Source organism: Meriones unguiculatus, chromosome 1, assembly GCF_030254825.1.
Source record: "Meriones unguiculatus strain TT.TT164.6M chromosome 1, Bangor_MerUng_6.1, whole genome shotgun sequence".
Taxonomy (NCBI): domain Eukaryota; kingdom Metazoa; phylum Chordata; class Mammalia; order Rodentia; family Muridae; genus Meriones; species Meriones unguiculatus.
In genome coordinates, this window is record NC_083349.1 from 81,911,836 (window position 1) to 81,932,475 (window position 20,640).

At 38.6% G+C, this 20,640-nt stretch overlaps 1 protein-coding gene and 1 non-coding gene across 7 annotated transcripts in view; both read right to left on the reverse strand.

Annotated features, from left to right (window-relative positions):
* The window catches only part of Vps13b (vacuolar protein sorting 13 homolog B), a 641,091-nt gene that overhangs the window by 605,078 nt on the left and 15,373 nt on the right, over positions 1-20,640 (reverse strand). The gene's annotated exons all lie outside the window — the stretch shown is intronic.
* Positions 6,371-6,477, reverse strand: LOC132652072 (U6 spliceosomal RNA). Its single transcript, XR_009589564.1, has one exon. It is a non-coding gene; the product is annotated as a U6 spliceosomal RNA (small nuclear RNA).

Consider the following 20,640-nt stretch of genomic DNA (forward strand, 5'->3'; position numbering starts at 1 on the left):
GCTTCACCCTTCCAGCTACCTCAATCCTTTAACCCACTCTTCCACAAGATTCCCTGAACTTCACCTAATGTTTGGCTCTGGGTCTCTCCATCTGTTTCCATCAGCTGCTGGGTAAAGCCAGTCAGAGAACAGTTATATTACACTACTGTCTACAAGCATAGCAGAGTATCATTATTAGTGTCAGGGATAGGCTCTCACCCATGATGGGTCTCAATGTAGACCAGTCAGAGGTACCCTCAATCTCTGCTCCATCTTTGTCCCTGCACATCTTGTAAACAGGAAAAACTTTGGGTCAAAGGTTTTATGGTGGGTTGATGTCCTGATTAGATAAAGGAGTTGACCACTTCAGGCACCCACTACTGATGTCTCAGCTACAGTCACCCCAGAACCACCCCTGTGCAGATGCGCCTCCACCAATTTCTTTTCTCTCTCCAGCCCTCTCCACTACACTCCCAATTCCCCTACTGTCCCTATACCTGGTCCCCCTCCCATTCCCCTCCTGATTCCTTTTCCATCCCTTCTCCCTCCATCTACTTCCTATGTCTATTATATTTCCCCTTCTGAGTGAGATTGAAGCATTGGACCTCAATATCCCTTGGACCTGCCTTCTTACTTAACTTCTTCAGATGTGTGGACTGTATCATGGCTATCCCGTACTTTATGGCTAAATATTCACTTAAAAGTGAGTTCATAAAAATGCCTTGGCACAGGGGGCCTGCAGAGATGGATACTCCAACTAAAGACCATGCATGGAAAGAACCTAGACTCCTTGTTCAAAGGAAGACCACTGGCTACTCAGTTTCCAAGTGGTGTTCCTAGTAAGGGGTACAGGGGCTGTCTCTGACATGAACTCAGTGGCAGGCTCTCTGATTACCTACCCCTGGGGGAATGCAGTCTTGCCAGGCCACAAAGGAAGATGATGCAGACAGTCCTGATGAGACCTGATAAGCTTGGGTCAGATAGAAGGGGAGGAGGTCCTCCCCTATCAGAGAACTAAGGAAAGGGCATAGAGGAAGAAGAGGGTGAGTGGGACTAGGAGGAGATAAGGAAGAGGGCTGCAGGGGGATACAAAGTGAATAAATGTAATAAATAAATATTTATTACATAAATGAAATTATGAAATAATTACATTTATTACATAAATTAAACTTTTTTAAAAAGTGAGTTCATAACATGCTTCTCTTTCTGGGTCTGGGTTACCTCACTCAGGGTAATACTTCATAGTGCCATCCATTTGCCTGCAAATTTCATGATTTCCTTTTTATTTTTTAATTATTTTTTTATTTCCTCAGTATACATACCAATTGTAGACCCTCCCAATTCTCCTCCCATTCCAATCCTCCCTCCCTCCCTCTTCTCCCTATACCCCAACTCTACTCCTCAGACAAGGAAAACATCCCGAGTACCCCGTGTCCCTCTCCATGCTCTCCAACCTGTTGCTCCTCTTCAACCACTTCTGCTGTCTATTCTAGTCTACTTCTGAATGAGATTTAAGATTGTCTCCTGGATCTTCCTTGTTACTTATCTTCTTTGGATCTATGAGTTGTAGTATGGTTATCCTATACTACACGGCTAAAATCCACTCATAGGTGAATATGTGTGTCTTTCTTGGTCTAGATTACCTCACACAGGATGACCTTTTCTAGTTCCATCTACTTGCCTGCAAATTTCATGACTTCCTTGTTTTTATATCTGAGCAGTATTCCAGTGTATAAACATACCACAATTTCTTTATACATTCTTCCGATAGATCAAATCTTTTGTGGTGGGTTGATCACTCTACTGGAAATCCTGCCTAGATACAGGAAGTTTCCAATTTCTGATACAGGAAGTTTCCAATTTCTGGCTATTACAAATGAAGCTGCTATGAACATAGTTGAGCAAGTACCCTTCTGGTATGGTACACTTCCCAGGAGTGGTATAGCTGGGTCTTGAGGTAGAGCTAGTCTCAATTTTCAGAAAAAGCGCCAGATTGATTTTCAAAGTGCTTGTACAAGTTTGCACTCCCACCAGCAATGGAGGGATGTTCCCCTTTCTCCGTATCCTCACCAGCATGTGTTGTCACTTGAGTTTTTATCTTGGCCATTCTGAGTGGTATAAGATGTAATCTCAGGGTCATCTGATATGCATTTCCCTAATGACTAAGGACACTGAGCATTTCTTTAAGTGCTTCTCAGCCACTCAAGACTCCTCTGTTGAGAATTCTCTGTTCACCTCTGTACCCCATTCTTAGTTGTTTGTTGGTGTTTGATTTCTTGAGTTCTTTATATATTTTGGATATTAGCACTCTGTCAGATGTAGTGATGAAGGGGATCTTTTCCCAATCTGTAGGCTACTGTTTTGTTCTGTTGACAGTTGACAGTGTCCTTTTGCCCTACAGAAGATTTTCAGTTTCATGAGGTCCCATTTATTAAATGTTGATCTTAAAGCCTAAGTTGTTGGTGTTCTGTTCAAAAAGTTGGTTCTTGTGCCAATGACTTCAAGGTTTTATGCTGAGGTCTTTGATCTACTTGGACTTTTGTGCAGGGTGATATATACAGATCTATTTGCATTCTTCTTCATGCAGGCATCCAGTTAGAACAGCATCACTGGATAAAAATGCTTTCTATTTAACCAATGCACGGTTTCGGCTTCTTTTTCAAAAATCAAGTGTCTGTTGGTAAGTGGGTTTATTTCTGGGTCTCTGATTCAATTCCATGGATTAACCTGTCTGTTTCTATACAAATAACATGCAGTTTTCATTACTATTGCTTTGTAGTACAATTTGAAATCAGGGAGGATGACAACTCCAGTTCTTTTATTGTACAGAATTGTTTTAGCTATTCAGGGGTTTTAATTTTTCCATATGAAGTTAAGAGTTGCTCTTTCAAGATCTGTAAAGAATTGTGTTGGTATTTTAATGGGAATTGTATTGAATCTGTAGATTGCTTTTGGTAAGATGACCACTATTATTTTATTATGTTAATCCTACCAATCCATGAGTATGGGAGATCTTTTCATCTTCTGATATCTTCCTCAATTTCTTTCTTCAAAGACTTGAAGTTCTTATCATACAGGACTTTCACTTGCTTGATTGGTGTTACACCAAAATATTTTAAATTATGTCTGGCTATTGTAAAAAGTGTTGTTTGCCTAATTTCTTTCTCAGCCGGCTCATCATTTTTATAAAGGAGGGCTACTGATTTTTTTTTTTTTTTTTTTTTAGTTAACGTTGTATCCAGCCACTTTGCTGAAAGTATTTATCAACTATGGGAGTGGGGGCCTCTGACAGACGTTTCGGGGTCACTTAAGTATACTATCATATCATCTGTGAATAGTGATACTTTGAATTCTTCCCTGATCCTTTAGTTGTCGTATTGCTCTGGACTTCAAGTAATATGCTGAAAAGATATGAAGAGAATGGACATCCCTGTCTTGTCCTTGAATTTAGTAAAATTCCTTTAAGATTCTCTCTATTTAATTTGATGTTGCGTATCGGCTTGCTGTATATTGCCTTTATGAGGTTTAGGTATGTGTCTTCTATGCTTAATCTCTCCAAGACTTTTATTATAAAGAAGTTTTGGAATTTTTCAAAGGCTTTTTCAGCATCTAATGAGATGATCATATACATTTTTTTTCCTTTCAGTTTATATGGTGGATTACATTGATGGGTGTTTGTATGTTGAGCCATCCCTGCATGCCTAGAATGAAGCCTAATTGGTCTTGGTAGATGATGTTTTTGATGTATTCTTGGATTTGGTTTATGAGTATTTTATTGAGTATTTTTGCATCAACGTTCACGAGGGAAACTGGTCTAAAATTTTCTTTATTGGTTGAATCTTTGTGTGATTTATGTATCAAGATGACTATAGCTTCAGAGAATGAGTTTGGCAATATTCCTTCAGTTTCTATTTTGTGGAATAGTTTGAAGAGTATTGGTATTAGCTCTTCTTTGAAAGTCTAATAGAATTCTGCTATAAAACCATCTGGCCCTGGGCTTTTTCTGGATGGGAGACTTTTAATGACTGTTTCTATTTCCTTAGTGACAATAGGACTATTTAGGTTGTTAAACAGATACTGATTTAACTTTGGTAAATGGACTCTATCGAGAAAACCATCCCTTTCCCTTAGATAACCATCCCTTTCCTTTAGATGTTCCAGTTATATGGAGTATAGGCTTCTGAAGTACAACCTAATGATTCTTTGGATTTCCTCACTGTTGTTAACTCTCCCTTTTCATTTCTGATTTTGTTAATTTGGATGTTATCTCTCTGCCTTTTAGTTAGTTTGGTTAATGGTTTGTATATCTTGCTGATTTTCTCAAAGAACCAGCTTTTAGTTTGGTTGATTCTTTGTGTTGTTCTTTTCATTTCGTGATTTTGGCCCTGAGTTTGATTATTTATTCCTCTTTGGTGTGTTTGCTTCTTTTTGTTCTACAGCTGAAGATGTGCTGTTAAACTGCTAGTATGGATTCTCACCAATTTCTTTAAGAAGGTGCTTAGTGCTATGAACTTTCCTGTTAGCAATGCTGTCATTTTGTCCCATAAGTTTGGGTATGTTGTGCTTTCTTCTTCATTGGATTCTAGAAAGTCTTTAATTTCGGTATTTATTTCATGCCTGACCCAGTCATTCAGTAGGGGATTGTTCAGTTTTGATGAGTTTGTAGGCTTTCTGTTATTTCTGTTGTTGTTGAGTTCCAGCTTTAATCCATGGTGGTCTGATAAGATACAAGGAATTATTTCAATCTTCTATCTGTTGAGGCTTGCTTTCTGACCAAGTATATGATCAGTTTTGGAGAAAGTTACATGAGGTACCAAGAAGGTATACTCTTTTGTGGTTGGGTAAAATGTTCTGTGGATATGTTATATCAATTTGATTCATAACGTCAGTTAATGTCATTATTTCTCTGTTTAGTTTCTATCTCGTTGAGCTGTTGATTGGTAAGAGTGAGGTGTTAAAGTCTTCCACTATTAACATGTGGGGTTCAATGTGTGATTTAAGCTTTAATGGCCTTTCTTTTACAAATGTGGGTACCCTTGCATTTTGGCCATAGATGTTTAGAACTGAGATGTCATCTGGGTGATTTTTTCTCCTTTGATGAGTATGTAGTACCCTTCTCCAATCTTTTGATTAATTTTGTTTGAAAGTCTATTTTATTAGATTTTAGAATAGCTACTCCTGCTTGTTTCTTGGATCCATTTGATTGGAAAATCTTTCTCCAGCACTTTACTCTGAAGTAATGTCTATCTTAGTTGCTGAAGTGTGTTTCTTGTATTCATCAGCATGATGGATCCTGTTTTCATATCCACTCTGTTAACCTGTGTCTTTTTATTGGATAACTGAGTCCATTGAAAATACGAGATATTAATGACCAGTAATTGTTGATTCCTGTAATTTTGATATTGGAAGTTATAGTGTATGTGTTCTTCCCTTCTTTTGTTCTTCCTGGTGTGTAATTCTTTATTTCCCATGTTTTCTTGGATATAGTTAAGCTCATTGTGTTGGAGTTTTCCTTCTAGTATCTTCTATAGGGCTGGATTAGTGGAAAGATAATGTTTAAATTTAGTTTTCTCATAGAATATCCCATTTTCTCCACCTACGGTGATTCCTGGAAGTTTGGTGTTAGAAACTACTATACCAAGGTATAAGAGTCTGGGCTGACATCTGTGGTCTCATTAGGGTCTACAAGATATCTGTCCAGGCTCTTCTGACTTTTAAAGTCTCTATTGAGAAGTCTGGTGTAATTCTAATAGGTCTGCCTTTCTATGTTACTTGGCCCTCCGCCCTTGCAGCTTTTTTTTTTTTCTTTGCTCTATACATTTAGTGATTTAGTAATTATGTGGCGGTAGGATTTTCTTTTTTGGTCCAATCTATTTGGTGCTCTGTTGACTTCTTGTACATTTTCAGTCATCTCTTTAAGTTAGAGAAATTTTTTTTTCTACGATTCTGTTGAAGTTATTTTCTGGGTATTAGAGCTGGGAATCTTCTTTCTCCTTCTTCTATTCCTATGATTCTTAGGTACAGACTTTTTGTGGTGTCCCAAATCTCCTAAATGTTTTGTGTTTAGAAAATTTTTTGATTTAGTATTTTCTTTGTCCAATATATCAATTTCTTCTATCATATCTTCTATGGTTGAGAGTCTCTCCTCCTTCGCTTATAGTCGGCTGGTAATGCTTACATCTGTCATTTCTTTTCTCTTTCCTAAATTTTCCATTTCCAGGATTGCCTCAGATTGTTTTCTTTATTGATTCTATTTCCCTTTTCAGGTCTTGAACAGTTTCATACATTTCCTTCTCCTGTTTGCTTGGATTTTCATATATTTCTTTAAGGGATTTATTCATGTCCTTTACCTGTTTGATTGCATTTTTCTATATTTCTTTGAGGGATTTTAAAAAATATGGAATGTTTCAGGAATTTGTGTGTCATCCTAGCACAGGGGCCATGCTAATATTCTCTGTATAGTTCCAATTTCAGTATATGTGCTGCTAAAGTGAGCACAATTTCCTTGTTTTTAATAGCTGAGTAGTATTCTATTATGAAAATGTACCACATTTTCTTTATCCATTCTTCAATTGAGGGACTTATGGGTTATTTCCAGTTTCTGGCATTTACAAATAAAACTGCTAAGAATGTAGTTGAGCAAATGTCCTAGGAGCATGGTGGAGTTTTTTTTGTTTTGTTTTGTTTTGTTTTGTTTTGTTTTGTTTTGTTTTTGGAGGGGGTATATGCCCAAGAGTAGAGCAGTTGTGTCTTGAGGTAGATTTATTCCCAGTTTTCTGAGAAACTTCCAAATGGATTTCCATAATATCTGTACAAGTTTGGACTCCCACCAGTAATAGAAGAGTGTTTCCCTTGCTCCATATTCTTGGGAGCATGTGCTGTCACTTGAGTTTTTGATCTTAGCCATTTTGACGGCTATGGGATGGAAACTCAGAGTCATTTTTACTTGCATTTCATTGTTGACTAAAGACACTGAACATTGCTTTAAGTGCTTCTCAGCAATTAGAGATTCCTCTGTTGAGAATTCTCTGTTTAACTCTGTACCCCATTTTCTAATTGGGTGATTTGGTTTGAACTAATTTGAGTTCTTTATATATTTTGGTTCTCAACTCTCTATCAGATATAGGGTTGGTAAAGATCGTTTCTGTGGGCTGTATTTTGTCCTATTTGACAATGTCCTTTGCCCTACAGAAACTTTTCAGTTTCGTGAGGTCCTATTTATTACTTGTTGATCTTGGAGTCTGAGCTGTTGGTATTCTGTTCAAAAAATTATCTCCTGTAACAAAGTGTTCAAGGCTCTTTCCTGCTTTCTCTTCTACTAGATTTAGTGTATCCAGTTTTGTGTTGAGTTCTTCAATCCACTTAGACTTCACTTTTCTGCAAGGTGATAGATATAAATATATTTACATTCTTCTACATACAGACATCCAGTTTAGACCAGCAGCATTTGTTGAAGATGTTTACTTTTTCCATTTTATGGTTTTTCCTTATTTATGAAAAATCAAGTGACCATAGGTGTTTGGATTTGTGGGTCTTCAATTCAATTCCACTGATGGACCTATTTGTTTTTATGCTAATACCATGCAGTTTTAATTACTATTGCCCTGTAGTACAGCTTGAAATCTGGAATGGTAATATTCTCCAGAAGTTCTTTTACTATACAGGATTATGATGTAAACAATTGTGTTGGAATTTTGAGGGGAATTGCATTGAATCTGTAGATTGCTTTTGGCAACTTTTAATATGTTAATCCACTGATCTATGAGCATTGGAGACCTTTCCATCTTTGATATTTTTTTCAATTTCTTTCTTCAGAGACTTGAACTGTTTGTCATACAGGACTTCCACTTGCTTGGTTAGGGTTGCACAACATAATGTATTTTATTTGTAGCTCTTGTAGAGGGTGTTGTTTCCCTAATTTCTTTCTCAACCCATTTATTACTTGTATAAAATAAGGGCTATGAAACTCAAAAAAGTTGAGTTAATTTTGCATCCAGCCACTTTGCTCAAGGATTTATCAGCTGGAGTAGTTCTCTGGGAGAATTTTCGGGGTTACTTCTTTATGTTATCATATCATCAGCAAATAGTAATATTCTGTAACCTTCTTGGATGTTTATAGGTATCTCTTTCTTTAGGTTGCAGAAATATACTTCTATGATTTTGTTGAAAATATTTTTTGGGCCTTCAAACTGGCAATCTTCTACTTTTATTCCTATTTTTCTTAGGTTTGGTATTTTCACAGTGTCCCAGATTTCTTGGAAGTTTTGTGTCAAGAACTTTTTAGACTTAACATTTTTCTTTCACTGATGTAACGATTACTTCAATTGTATCATCTATGCCTGACATTCTCTCTTCGCTGTCTTGTATTCTGTTCGTGGTGCTTGCTTCTCTAGTTCCTATTCTCTTCCCTAGGTTTATCATCTCCAGGATTTCCTCAGTTTGTATTTTCTTTACTGCTTCTATTTTCATGTCTTGAACAGTTTTATTCCTTTCCTTCAACTCTTTGATTGTCTTTTCCTGTATTTCTCTAAAGGACTTATTCAATTCCTCTTTAAAAGCTTCTATCATCTTCCTAAGACTGGATTTAAGATCATGTTATATAGTGCTTTGGCTGTGTTATGATATCCAGGGCTTGCTGTAGTTGGATAGCTGGGCTCTGGTGATGCCATAATACCCTAGTTCTTGTTGATTATGTGTTCTTATGCTACGTTTTAGCTATCTACTTATCCCTCATGCAAGCTGCATACTGGATTTTCCTAGTACTGAAAAGACTCCTTGAGAGGGTAGGCAGAGCCCTGGCCCAGACAATAGAGCTCTAAAGTGTAGCTCACTCCCAAGAAGTATTTCTTTCCTTTCCTGTCCTTTTCTTTTTTAAAATAACAGGAAGAAGACAGAGTCATTCTATTTGCAAAAACTAGGTAGGTTGGGCCTTAATATTTACACCCATAAACACACACCCATTAATTGAATGTAAAAATAAGCCAAGTTTAGGTAGAAAATAAAGCTGAATGAATTTTTAAAAAAAATTTAAAGAAAATATAAATAAGGCAAGATAACTGTCAACTTACTATTTTCTTTTTAAGAATACAAAATTAGGTTGGGGGGTGCAAGATGGCAGCACGAGGAGGACACTCTTTCTGACCAGCAGCACAGCAGGCCTACAAAGTGACAAGCAGACAGAACTCTGGGCCCTAAAACACCAGAGATTGTATTTCCCAGGTGAGAGGATACCCCACAGTGTAGGATTCAATAAACTTCATGTCACCCAGCTAAACAGCGGAAAAGTTCCCAGCTCTCAGCAGGCACTGAGTCCCCAGCCCAGACCCACACGCCTAAGTGCTCTGATCACTGTCCCAGACTTAACTGTTGGCCCCACAACACCAGAGACTGGGATTTTCCAGGCGAGAGAAAACCCCACAGTGCAGGAAGCGATTGGGACCGACCTTAGGTCACCCAGACGATCCCTGGAAAAGACCCGGGTCCAGCCGGTGCCCAGGCACCAGCCCAGAGTGGCGAGCTCACACACCAGCACAGAGTCCTGCCTGCACACCCGACTCACCATCCCAGACAGAACTGAGGACCCGCAGCAAAGATTGGGTTTCTCTGTCGGGTGGAAGCCCACAATGAATGGACTCAGAGCTCAGCCAACACCCGCCCCCCACCCAAAAAAAAAAAAGTTCTCAGGAAAAGTTCCCAGGTTCCTGCAGGCGCACTGTCACCAGCATGGTGGAGCCTTGCACCTGTGCCTGCATGCCATCCCAGACCCCCAAACACCACAGACTTGGGGAGAACATCAGGTCCAACCCTCAGGACATCCAGCTCCACAAAAGTTTCTGGGTTCTCGCTGGCTCTAGGCTCTCCCCTTCTACTGCACACATGAGTGCCATGCTCACCTGCCATTGATTACACCTAGGGTACTGGGGCACATAGCTCCAACATGAGACCTACAAAAACCTGAAAGCCATTGGAGCAGCCCTCAGATACTGCTCCAAGGTGCAAACAATTATCCCTAGCTGAACTGACGAAAGGTCAGAACTTCGTGATTCTTCACAAGGGCTGCACCCAGCAAATACAGCTTAAGAACAGCAGTTGCAACTAACTAAATTCAGAGCAAGAAATCCAGCAACAGGGCAGCCTTCTCCAGAACTTCTCCTGATGAGAGTAGAGTCTTCCTGAATACCACAGGTACCACACAGGACCATATACCTGAGGTGAACTGTGACAATTCCTAAGAAACACCAATATTCAGTTGACCATACCCATAAAGCTGAGATCTCCTTTAGAACCCTGTCAAGGTGATCCTCCCCACCACAGGACCCAGCATACACCAGAAATTAACAGACAACACCTGAGACAGCCAAATGGAGAGAGGCCAGAATAAAAGCACAACTAACAACAGGCAAAGCAATATGGCATCCCCAGAACACAGTTACCCAGGGGCAGGTAGCCCTGGACACCAAGAAGACCTTACATCTATGTTTATGGAGAGGTTAATGGGGTAAACAAATAAAATGCGGATATTGCAGGAGGATAAAGTCAAACAGACTATGGCCATCTGTAAAGAAATACAGGAAGATGCAGCCAAACAGTTTGTGGCTTTCAGAGAGGAAATGATTAAATCACTGAAAGAAAGAAAAGAATGAGAGGAATGTTCAAACAAAGAGGTGAAGGAACTCAGGGAAAAACAGGAAAATACAGTCAGACACATGAAGGAAATCAATAAAGCAGTTCAAAATCTGAAGATAGAATTGGAAAATTAAAGAAAACACAAATGGACAAAATCATGGAGAGGGAGAATTCTACCAGACCTTCAAAGAAGAGCTAACACCAATACTCTTCAAACTATTCCACAAAATAAAAACAGAAAGGAACATTACCAAACTCATTCTATGAAGCCACAGTCACCTTGGTACCTAAACCTCACAAAGACACAAAAGAGAAAGGGAATTTCAGGCCAATCTTCCTTATGAACATTGATGCAAAAATACTCAATAAAATATTTGCAAACCGAATACAAGGACACATCAAAGATATGACCAAGTAGGCTCCTTCCCATGTATGCAGTGATGGTTCAATATATGGAAACCCATCAATGTGATCCACCATATAAACAAACTGAAGGAGAAAAACCACATGATCATCTCCTTAGATGCTGCAAAAGCATTTGACAAAAGCAAACATCCATTCATGTTTAAAGTCTTGGAGAGATCAGGGATACAAGGAACATACCTAAACAAAGTAAAGGCAATATACAGCAAGCCTATAGAAAACAAACTAAATGGAGAGAAAACTAAATCAATCACACTGAAATCAGGGACAATGCAAGGCTGCCCACTCTCTCCCTAGCTCTTCAACATAGTTCTTGAACTCCTTACTAGAGCAATAGGAAAATTAAAGGAGATCAAGGTGATACAAATTGGATAGGAAAAAGTCAAACTATCACTATTTGCAGATGATATGACAGTATACCTGAGTGATCCCAAAAATTCTACAAGGGAACAACTACAGCTGATAAACACCTTCAACAAAGTGCTAGATACAAAATTAACTCAGAAAAATCAGTAGCCCTCCTGTATACCAAAGGCAAAAGGGCTGAGAAAGAAAGTAGGGAAACAACACCCTTCACAATAGCCACAAAGGACATAAAGTACCTAGGTGCAAAGCAAGTCAAAGACTTGTATGACAAAAATTCCAGTCCCTGAAGAAAGAATTAGGAGAAGATATGGGAAGAAGGAAATCTCCCATGGTCATGACTTGGCACGATTAACATAGTAAAATTTGCCATCTTACTGAAAACAATCAGTTTTCAACACAATTCCCATCAAATTACCAGCACAATTCTTTACAGACCTTGAAAGAAAAATTCTCAACTGCATATGGAATAACAAGAAAACCAGAATTGCTAAAACAATCCTCTACAATAAAAGATCGTATGGAGGTATCACCATCCCTGATATCAAGCTATATTATAGAGCAACAATACTAAAAACTTCAAGGTATTGGCAAAGAAACTGACTGGTGGATCAATGAAATCGAACGGAAGACACTGAAATAAACCCACACACTTATGGGCACCTGATTTTTCACAATGATGCCAAAACCATTTAATGGAAAAGAGACAGCATCTTCAACAAATGCTGCTGGTCTAAGTAGATGTCTACATGTAGAAAAATGCAAATAGATCCATACTTTTCACCCTGCACAAAACTAAATTCCAAGTGGATCAAAGACATCAACATAACACCACACACACTAAACTACTTAGGAGAAAAAGTGACGAAGAGTCTTGAACTCATTGGCACAGGTGACAACTTCCTGAACAGAACACCAACAGCACAGGCTCTAAGAGCAACAATCAATAAATGGGACCTCATGAAACTGAAAAGCTTCTGTAAAGCAAAGGACACTGTCCTCAGAACAAAACAACTGCCTACAGATTGGGAAAGGATCTTCACCAACCCTATATCTGACAGAGGACTCATATCCAGAATACATAAAGAACTCAAGAAGTTAAACACCAACAAATCAAGTAATCCAGTTAAGAAAATGGAGTACAGTGCTAAACAGAGAACTCTCAATAGAGGAATAGCGAATGGATAAAAAACATTTAAAGAAATGTTCAACGGCCTTAGTCATCAGGGAAATGCAAATCAAAACGACCCTGAGATTTCAACTGACACCCATCAGAATGGCTAAAATCAAAAACTCAAGTGACAACACATGCTGGGGAGGATGTAGAAAAAGGGGAACCCTCCTCCACTGCTGGTGGGAATGTAAACTTGTACAACCACTCTGGAAAGCAATCTGGCACTTTCTCAGACAATTAAGAATAGCGCTTCCTCAAGATTCAGCTATACCACTCCTAGGCATATACCCAAAACAGGCTCAAATACACAATAAGGACATTTGCTCAAACATATTTGTAGCAGCTTTATTTGTAATAGCCAGAAGCTGGAAACAGCCCAGATGCCCCTCAGTTGAGTAATGGATACAGAAATCGCGGTACATCTACACAATGGAATACTACTCGGCAATAAAAAAACAAGGAAATCATGAAATTTGCAGGTAAATGGTGGGAACTGGAAAAGATCATCCTGACTGAGATATCCCAGAAGCAGAAAGTCACACAGATAACTCACTCATAAGTGAATATTGTACATATAATATAGGATAAACCTACTAAAATCTGTACACCTAAAGAAACTAACAAGAAGGAGAACCCTGGCTAAGATGCTCAATCCCCATTCAGAAAGGTAAAGAGGATGGATATCAGAAGAAGGAGAAAAGAGGGAACAAGTCAAGAGCCTGACAAAGAGGGCCTCTGAAAGGCTCTGCCCTGCAGGGTATCAAAGCAGATACTGAGACTTATAGCCAACCTTTGTGCAGAGTGCAGGGAATCTTATAAAAGAAGTGGAAAACAGTAAGATCTGGAGTGGACAGGAGCTCCACATGGAGAGCAACAGAACCAAAAAATCTGGGCACAGGGGTCTTTTCTGACACTGATACTCCAACCAAGGACCATTCATGCAGATAACCTAGAACCCCTGCACAGATGTAGCCTATGGTAGTTCAGTGTCCAAGTGGGTTCCATAATAATAGGAACAGGGACTGTCTCTGGCATGACCTGATTGGCCTGCTCTTTGATCACCTCCCCCTGAGGGAGGAGCAGCCTTACTAGGCCACAGAGGAAGACAATGCAGCCACTCCTGATGAGACCTGGTAGACTAGGATCAGAAAAAAGGAGAGGAAGACCTCCCCTATCAGTGGACTTGGGGAGGGGAATGGGTGGAGAGGATGGGACTAGGAGCGAGCTATAGGGGGGATACAAAGTGAATAAACTGTAATTAATAAAAATAAAAATAAATTTTAAAAGTACATTTTTAACTTGCAACATGGAAATGTACAGTGAGAAGTACCAACACAAAGATACCTGATACTGCCCTGTCCTTCAAACAATACTCAATAATTACTATTACATTTACAATAATGAGGAGAAATTTAGTTTTTGTTTTACACACACAAGATTTTTAAATAATTACCAAATTTGCTGATGTAATAGCAAATAAAAGTACTAGTAGCAAATAAAAAGTATGAAAATATCTTTTTTCAAAAGCAAAATTTCAGGAGCTGGAGAGATGGCACAGCAGTTAACAGCATTGGGCTGCTTTTTCAGAGGAACTGGGTTTTTTTCTCAACACCCACATATCTGCTCACAACTGTCTATATCTCCACTTCCTGGAGATCCAATACCTTCTTTTGACCTCTGGAGCCACCAGGCATGCACATTGTGCACAGATATACATTCAGGAAAAACATCCATACACATAAAATTAAAATAAGTAATTCTCAAAAATATATATAGAAAAAATTTCAGGGTTAGGTAGATAGCTCCGTGGGTAAAACACTTGATACACATGTGTGAGGACAAGAGTTTGCTTTCCCAGCACCTACCAAAAAGCCAGCAAGGGCAACACATGTGTGAGGACAAGAGTTTGCTTTCCCAGCACCTACCAAAAAGCCAGGAAGGGCAGGCAGCCCACCCAATCCCAGTACTCAATAAGCAGAGACAGAATCACCAGGGCAAGCTGGCTGGCTCTACCTAACAGAGTCAGCAAGCTCTAGGTTTAGCAAAAGACCATGCCTTTGTAAATAAACATTAGAACAACAAAGGAACACATTAACATGCTGGATTCCACAGCACTCACCCACATGAGTCACACACACAATACAAATATGGATAGCACATATATATATATATATATATATATATATATACAATAAAACAAGAGAAAAATTCTTATTCAAAAAAACAAGGTGAGTATTTTAAAACACAAAACTTTAGATATTACTACCACATTAGGAAAACTACTGTCTGAAACTTCATATAAACAAAAAACAAAACATGACATTATAAACTACAAAGGCAGTCTGCACAAACTTTTGTTCAGTCCACAAAACAACTTCATAATTCAATATTTATAATGGTATCTTCTGTTAATTGGGGATATGCTTCAGATCTCAAATACTTGAAGACTACTACCAGGAGCAAAACTAATTGCAATTACCATTAGTTCAAAAAATAACCTTTAAAATGTCCAGTTAGATACTTCTGCACAATATTAACATTAAAAGAACACTATTATTTTTTGAAACATGTGTTTGTCTCAAAAGCCCAGAAATAAAACACATTCATTAATAAAATGTGGGGGAAAATCTTACATGAACTGCCAACCCTAGCATAATTATAAAAATATTTAACACTGAAACCACCTGAAATCACAACCTGCATCAGATTACAGTGATGTCATAATAAACATTCCAGCCAAAAGTCACTCAATACCACCACAGTCCAATAAATCTGGTGCACAAGAGACAACAAACATTTTAAAGAAAAAGAAAGAAGTTATTTTTATTTTTTAAATGTTATTAGAAGCAAAAGGGAATGCAGCAGACTACGTATGAGTTTCCAAAGAGAAAAAAAAAAAAAAAAAACACCATTAATAAAGCTCTTCTAGAGAACTACATTGTTATTACTGGAAAGAAAAAAGCAAACTTAATACATTTATAATAAACTTGAAATTTTTGTACATATACAAATGGGCTTAATCATGATGCTCAAAGAAACATATGGTATGAAACAAACATTAACAAATGTGTGAAAGCTTCCTTCTTTATTGTGGTTAAGAATCTAGGATTATATACATATTATAATTAGGTAAGACTCCATTTTGTAATTTGAATTTGTTTTGACTTCAATTATATTTTAATTGTCTCAATTACAAGTGGACTTCTAGTCAAAGCCTGACCAATCCAATTAAATAAAAATAAAGCAAATATAAAACTATGAAATAAATGTACTATATACTAAAACTGGAATTGTTTCTATCAGTATTTTTAAATTTATCTTGTGCTTTTTTACCAATAGGCATATCTTTGGAATATTCCAAATTTTTATTCATTGAAAACCTCCAACTTCAAATAAGGGAAATCATGTTCTCAAAATATTCATCAAAATATCTGGGATAAAATTTAACCCCAAAGCATCACATTTCTATCTTTATATTCTGGGTTTCAATTTTTCCAAATGTGGAAAAGCATACTTCATTGCAAAAGAATGTTTTCTCTTGAGGATCACATAACTAATTCTGAAAATAATGCCCTTTGCTCCTCATTAAACAAACAAGAATGTCAAATCTTCCTAACAAAGGGAAATGAGGCAAATACTGAATGCAAACAGATCCACTACTTTGGTTTGACAGATCATGGCTTCAGGTAGCATATTGTACCCTTCGCCTTTACAGGTCTAGTCAATTAAAACTTGAAAACCATCAATTAGCAAATTCACAAAGTTGAGATAAGATTAAAGACAAAATTTAAAATAGGTAACGGGATCCTTGTAAAAAACATTTAAAAAACATCTTAAAAAACTTAAGATATGAGAAAGAGTTGAAGAAGAGAGAAACTCAGTGGTAGAATGAAGAAGTGATGCTGTTAACAGTAAAGGTTTACAGAAAATTTTTCAATCATTTGGCAACAAGCAATGAAAAGTATAAGAAAATGTCCTACTTGCTCTCTGTATAACCAAACTTCATTACCTGCCAGAAATAACCCTAGGGGTACCAAAAGAAAAAGTCTGGCAGATGGATGTGCTTCATTTTGTAGAATTTGGAAAACTAAAGTTTGTACACTATAACACTGATACATGTTCAAAGTTTCAATGGGCAACTTCTTTGAATTCTAAAAAGGCTGATTCTGTAATTACACATCTATTGGAAGTAATGTCTTTATGTTTACAGGTTAAGACTGATAATGCCCCACTATACATCTCCAGTAAGAAGAAAGAATTCTTTGCATGTATTATAAAGCACATTATGGGTATACCATATAATCCTACAGGACAAGCAGTTATAGAAAAATCTAATCAACTTTAAAAAAAACGCTTATAAAATAAAATTAAAAAAAAAAAGAGTGAAGATCCCCAGGGATAGACTAAATAGTGCTTTCTTTACTCTAAACTTTCTGAATGTTTATGAAAAAAGAACAGCAATACCAAAGAGACACTGGGTTAAAAAAGAATAGATAGATAGATAGATAGATAGATAGATAGATAGATAGATAGATAGATAAAACTGGAATTAAATCAGCCTGTATACTGTAAGTATAAATAACATCAGAATGGAAGTCTGCAATGGTTGTGCATTAGAGATGCCGGTTTATGTTTCCACAGGAGAGCTGTGGGTACAATCAAAACTAATAAAGATTAGAAATGAACAGAAGTCTCCTGAAAACCTTTACCACTGATCTGAAAAGCATTTAGTTTACTGAGAATGTCTCTATTTATAATTTCTCACTAAATAAAATACAATCATCGGCTTAAAACAGAAGGGAGAAAATGTACTGAGAATTTTTGGTTTCTTAAAAACACAGAAATGTGATTATTATTCAAATTGTCCACAACAGTTAATTATGATTTGCCTCATGCTCTAGCAGGGATATGATTCTGTCAGCTGAAGACAGTTTATGTTGAAATTCTGGGGACTCTTCAGGGGCTATGTAAGTACCAGAGCACCAAGAGCCCATCTTCAGTCTCTGAGATCCTCATTACCTGGTTAGAGGAAAAAAGCTCCTGTTTACAAGTGACTAGTAGCTATTCTTTCTTATCTTCCTTTCAGCTTCCTCACACAGGATACTGTTTCAGCTACACTACATTAAAACCATGCCAGTTAAAAGTAGCATACTGGGAGTAAGTCTTCCTTACTGATGCCTGTGACAATCCTCCTTCTACTGCCTTTCTTAAACCACTAAATTTGGAAAATGAAAAAAGCAAAAATTTGAGGAAGACACATCCTGACCAAAACTACATTGTATCATATAATAATTACTAGAATTTACAGAGTGAGAACTGAGCACTTAATTTACTAAAATATACATGTGACATGTACTTTTCCTGAATAAGTAATAGCTGAGCAAAGAAAAGTATATCTTGGGCACTTTCAGAAACTACATAATATAGAAATGGTATCTTTGTCCAGACATTTTACATACTACTTAAGGAAAATTACCACACATACTAAAATGGTCAGAGCAGGAGATCCAAGATGGCAGTGCCAGGAGAACAATCTTTTTGACCAGCAGCACAGCAGAGTCTGCAGAGTGACCAGCAGACAGAACTGGGTCCTAAAACACCAGAGATTATGTTTCCCAGGTGAGAGGATACCCCACGGTGTGGGATTCAATCACCTTCAGATCACCCAGCTAAACCTCGGAAGAATTCCCAGCTCTCAGCAGGCCCTCCATGGCCATACCAGAGCCACCCGCCTGAGTGCTCTGATCACTGTCCCAGACTGAACTGTGGGCCCACAACACCAGGGACTGGGATTTCCAGTCGAGAGAAAACCCCACAGTGCAGGAAGCGATTGGAACCGACCTTAGGTCACACAGACAATCCCTGGAAAAGACCCAGGTCGGGCAGGCAGGCAGCAGCCAGCCCAGAGCTGAGCAAACAGGCCCGAGCACAGAGTCGGCCCCAGCAGAGTCCTGCCTTACCTTCCCAGATAGAACTGTGGGCCCCAGGGCACCAGAGACAGGGTTTTTTCTGTCCAGTGGAAACCCAAAGTAAGGGGAACAGCAGCTCTGACCTGACAGCACTCAGCCGACACCCCCCCACCAAAATAAAGTTCTCATGAAAAGTTAGTTTCGGTAGATGCCCAGGTGCCCAATCACCAGAATGCATGTGCCTGAGTACTCCACACGCCATTCCAGACAGACTACAGACTCCAAAGCACAGTCTGGGTTTCCCTGTAGGGAGGAAAGCCCACGGGGGGGGGGGGGGGGAGGTGGAGGGTCATCAGGTCCAACACTCAGGACACCCAACTCCAGAAAACATTCTGGGTTCACGCAGGCTCTAGGCTTGACCCTTCTACAGCAGGCATGAGTGCCATGCTCACCAGTCCATTGATTACCACTAGGGCAGAGGGGCACACAGCTGCAACCTCAGACCTACAAAAACCTGAGAGCCATTAGAGCAGCGCTCAGATACTGGTCTAAGATGCAACAAGTTATTACTAGCGAAACTGACAAAACTGCGGGACTCCCTGGTTCTTCAAGAGGGCTGCACCCAAAAAATACACCTTAAGAAGAGCAGCTGCAGCTCACTAAACTCAGAGCCAGAAATACAGCAGCAGGGCAGCCATCTCAGGACTTCTCCTGATGAAAGGAGAACCTTCCAGAACACCACAGTTACCACACAGGTCCATATGCCTGAGGTGAACTGTGACAATTCCTGAGAAACAACACCATCAAATTACCAACACAATTCTTTACAGACCTGAAAAGAAAAATTCTCAACTTCATATGGAAAAACAAGAAACCCAGAATTGCTAAAACAATTCTGTACAGAAACAGATCTTCAGGAGGTTATCTCCATCCCTAATCTCAAGATGTACTATAAAGCAACAATACTAAAAACTGCATGGTACTGCCATTGAAACAGACTGATGACTCAGTGGAATCGAATAGAAGACCCTGACATAAACCCACACACTTATGGACACCTGGTTTTGACAAAGATGCCAAAACCATTCAATGGAAAAAAGACAGCATCTTCAACAAATGCTGCTGATCTAAGTAGATGTCTACGTGTAGAAAAATGCAAATAGATCCATACTTTTCACCCTGCACAAAACTAAATTCCAAGTGGATCAAAGACATCAACATAACACCACACACACTAAACTACTTAGGAGAAAAAGTGACGAAGAGTCTTGAACTCATTGGCACAGGTGACAACTTCCTGAACAGAACACCAACAGCACAGGCTCTAAGAGCAACAATCAATAAATGGGACCTCATGAAACTGAAAAGCTTCTGTAAAGCAAAGGACACTGTCCTCAGAACAAAACAACTGCCTACAGATTGGGAAAGGATCTTCACCAACCCTATATCTGACAGAGGACTCATATCCAGAATACATAAAGAACTCAAGAAGTTAAACACCAACAAATCAAGTAATCCAGTTAAGAAAATGGAGTACAGTGCTAAACAGAGAACTCTCAATAGAGGAATAGCGAATGGATAAAAAACATTTAAAGAAATGTTCAACGGCCTTAGTCATCAGGGAAATGCAAATCAAAACGACCCTGAGATTTCAACTGACACCCATCAGAATGGCTAAAATCAAAAACTCAAGTGACAACACATGCTGGGGAGGATGTAGAAAAAGGGGAACCCTCCTCCACTGCTGGTGGGAATGTAAACTTGTACAACCACTCTGGAAAGCAATCTGGCACTTTCTCAGACAATTAAGAATAGCGCTTCCTCAAGATTCAGCTATACCACTCCTAGGCATATACCCAAAACAGGCTCAAATACACAATAAGGACATTTGCTCAAACATATTTGTAGCAGCTTTATTTGTAATAGCCAGAAGCTGGAAACAGCCCAGATGCCCCTCAGTTGAGTAATGGATACAGAAATCGCGGTACATCTACACAATGGAATACTACTCGGCAATAAAAAAACAAGGAAATCATGAAATTTGCAGGTAAATGGTGGGAACTGGAAAAGATCATCCTGACTGAGATATCCCAGAAGCAGAAAGACGCACAGGTAATACACTCACTCATAAGTGAATATTGTACATATAATATAGGATAAACCTAC